Source organism: Trichosurus vulpecula, chromosome 8 (assembly GCF_011100635.1).
Source record: "Trichosurus vulpecula isolate mTriVul1 chromosome 8, mTriVul1.pri, whole genome shotgun sequence".
Classification (NCBI taxonomy): domain Eukaryota; kingdom Metazoa; phylum Chordata; class Mammalia; order Diprotodontia; family Phalangeridae; genus Trichosurus; species Trichosurus vulpecula.
In genome coordinates, this window is record NC_050580.1 from 115,141,582 (window position 1) to 115,145,568 (window position 3,987).

Consider the following 3,987-nt stretch of genomic DNA (forward strand, 5'->3'; position numbering starts at 1 on the left):
TCAAGCTACTGCCTTAGATCTCTCCTCTATTTCACTACTAAACATTTAGGAAGAATACTACATACTTTAGTTGTCATTTCACTTCTTACAAACTGGCTTCTGGCATGACTATTCTACTGTTCTCTCCAAGATCAACAATTAGGATTCCAACTAGACGTGCAACGGGGGCTTTGTGGACATTTAAGTGTTGCTATCTCAGGGAAGGGTGCCCCTCTTCTATAGGGAGAGGTGGTCTGCTTCCCCCTGTGACAGACTCTGTACCTGTGCCTCAGAGTCCACATGGCACAATGCTGCTCCTTCATCTAGCCTCAGTTGTCATCCCCAGGGCAATGTAGTATGACACCCTTTTCCTTGGCCCACCTTGCCCCTCTCAGTCATGGGGGCCAAGACAGGACTTTCTCAGGGAAAGACATTTCCTTTCCTGAAACGAGTTAGCTCATAGTCAGATTATTCTCTGCTGTGCCATTTCTGCTCTCCCCCTACCCTCTTCCCAAAAGAAAAAAAAAATAATCCCCTCTATGATAGCCCTCACTGGCCTCTTTCTACCTTTCCAGACCCCTTAGATTTTCCTTCCCTCTGCAAACTCTGTGATCCAAGTACACTGGCATCCTTTTTGTCCCTCACACACCACACTCCTCCTGACTCTACCTTTTCACGGGCTGTACCCCAAGCCTTGTATGCTTCACCCCGCCCCAGCCCTCCACTTTTGAATTTCACTGACTTCCTTCAAGATGTAGCTCAAATCCAACTTTCTGCAGGAGGCCTTTTCCAATCCCTCCATGCCCCAATTCTGAGATATGTAGCCCCTGGACAGGAAAAAAGAAAGGATAAACCCACATTACGTTCCAGTTGCCTTTCTGGTACCAACAAGAGAGCTTGGAGTATAAACTAAAATTTTTTATGCTTCTGATTGCTCCTAGATGAGCTAAGCTGAGCATCAAGGTTTCAGACACATACAACCAAGAGACTAGAATACTAAATCATGGTGACCCTTAAGGATAGCACCCCAAGGGGCTCAGTAACTCATCTAATCTCTCTGGACTCAGGTTCTCACCTACAAAATAAGGTTAATTGTTCTCATCTTGCTAACCTTACAGAGTGAGATTCAAATGAGGTGGTGGTAAATGCATGTAAAAGAGCTTTGTAAACCATAAAGCACTGCACAGATGTGAAGAATTCCTGCCACTAAGCACAACCAGCCAGTCTCCTTTACCATCTTTTTGTTGAAAAATGGCCATCAGCAGATATATCTAGTTCTTTCCCTTTCCCCTTCCTTGTTGGTCTATCACAAGAAGGGCAAATGTTTAATTTTGATTCCAAGGTGTCTGTAAGTTTAGTTTACACAGTAGAAATTACAGTGTCGTGGAAAACACAATGTATTGGAAGTCAAAACACTTGGTTTAAAGTACTGGCTCACTTATTTATGGCATGACTTTGAGCAAGTTACTACTTCTATCTGAGTAGTTTTCTCAGCCGTAAAATGTTGACAGTAATACCTGTCCTGCTGCCTTAAGTGAAAAGATATGTGCAAAACACTTTATCACCACAAAGCCACAATCAAAATGTGATTTGTTATGAAACGGGGCAGTTTTTTCTTTCAAGGAAATCTCATAATAGGACAAAGTGATTCCAGATTCATCATTTGGAGCATTTCCTCATATGTTCATGCTTAAGTGTTTGGTCATACACTGGAAATTAAAGCTGGGCTACATACACAAAGGGACAATGTCCATCCAAGGTTAACTTGACATAAAGGGCCAGCTTTGTGTCAGGAAGACTAGGGCTCAAATCTTGCTTCTGAAACATGCTGGCTGGGTGACCATGGAGAAGTCACTTGACCTCTTGCTTAACCTGTTAGTTTATCCAGGCAACACTTTAATATTATTAAGTTACAGATTAATTACTCACCTGGATCCATGGAGGGATTTCCACACTAGGAGCTCTCCACATGACTTGAATCACAAAGTCCAGACTAATATGTTGTTTTTAAAATTGCCCATTCAGCACTGTGTCATTATGAGGCATTGCCATATGTGCTAATTCCTTCCCAACTCAAGGAAAATGTGCTTTGAAAACGCATGAGAATCATAGAAACTGGATAAAATATAACAGTGCTATTGGGTTTCATGTGTGTGTGAGATTTATATTTTTGTAATTCTAGGTTTTGTGTTCTTTCCAAAGGTTTATGTTTGAGTGACACCTGTTGGTGAATTGGATAATAGTTTTTCCCTTTTCAGGCCCTGTGGTGGGATGTAGAAATAGAAGCATCCCTCTGGCCTACAGGAAGTTCTAATTCTTTTGCCTAGCACTTAAGGTTGTCCCTGATATGATGCCACTCTCCCTTTTCAGCTTTATCTCACACTGTCACTCTCCAAGTATTTTACACTCCAGTCACATGTGACTACTTGCAGTCCAAAGACACTGTGTTTTTCCAGCTCCAGATCTTTGCTCATATTACCTAAATGAAGAATATCTTCCCTCTCCCACTTTGCCCACTGAATTTTTTATCACCTAACCCAAAGGCCTCCTTGGCCATGAAGATTCTCTTCATCCTTCCTTCACGCATGAGCTTTTACTCCTCAGATCTCACAAAGTGTTTTGCTGGCATTTCTCTAATGCACTAATCATGAATTATTTCACATAATAGTTACATATGAATCAGGCTAGGTGCCAAGAGTCATATGGGCAGGGATCATGGCCATTCTAAACTTTGTATCTCTGTCCAGGAACTCTACTTCACTCTGTCTAGTGTATAAATGTGCCCGGTGTGGGGCTCTGCACATAGAAGGCCCTTAAATCAATATTCGATTAAACTGAATGGAAGAGAGGAGAACAAACAGAAAGATCTGCAAACTGATGGTTGAGAGTAGGAAGTTACAGGGAATGAGTAAGGTTCTTTGAGGGACAGAATGTATTTAAGCTATCTTTACTGATACCTGTCTGTATACACACACACACACACACACACACACACACACACACACATACATACATGCAGCTCTCAGAGTGTCTTAACAGATTGAAGTACATGGGAAAAAAAGTTAATACTTTAGATTCCATCAGTCCCAACTGTGGCCCCAAGGCATGACTAAAACACTCAGATAAAAACTGCAGTTTTTTGGAATGAATTTTGTTCAGTGAAGGCTTCAAGAATAAGAACAGACCATGTCTCTAAAGAAAAGAAGTTGAAATTTTAATTAGTTTATCAGGAAAAATTTAAAAGTCAAAATAGGGCTATAAATCCTATTCCTATTCAAATATAACCTGAGTACCTCCCAAACAGGGGCCCCTAAAAGCTATACTCAGATTCAAGGTACATTTTGGTCAGCATTTATTCAAACATACCGCTTGTAAACCTCCACCCTATGCGTCTTTTTTACCAGACCAAAGCAGTCAAAGCCCTAACTCATATCCAAGGCATTTGACACGCAGCAAGGTAAATAGCAAGGAAAATAACAAGGAAAAAGTTCTACAACCCACAATCATATGCACAGGGATTCACTCTCCCACGTGATCGGCAGGAGAGGGAACATTTGCAGACTTAGCAACTCATGCTCCTAGATCTGCATCCCAGCCAGCTGTTTCTCCATAGAAATGTTGCTCAATAGGTCTTCCATTGTGTGTATACTGCCATCTGCTGACAGTATACAGAATTACAGATGCCGTGTAATCTCTTTTCTGCAAGAGGAATGTTGACAACTCTTTTTGGAAAACAGGACAATTTCAACTCTTTGGTGAAGCAGACCCTCATCTTGCCCAATCAGCCTGCAAAAGTCCCGTAGGTCAAACTTGTCTTTTAAAATCACTTTACTTTCTTCACTTCACTCTATAATTTCCTCAGCCCTGTCTGATATTTAGGTTCAGGTGAGTAAATTCCTTCCAACTTCCATTTTACCCCTGACTGGTATTCTTGGACCATACAAATTACCCTGAAATTTCAATTAACTTGGTTGAGAAGAGCTGGAGCTGTGACCTTTGTCCCACATT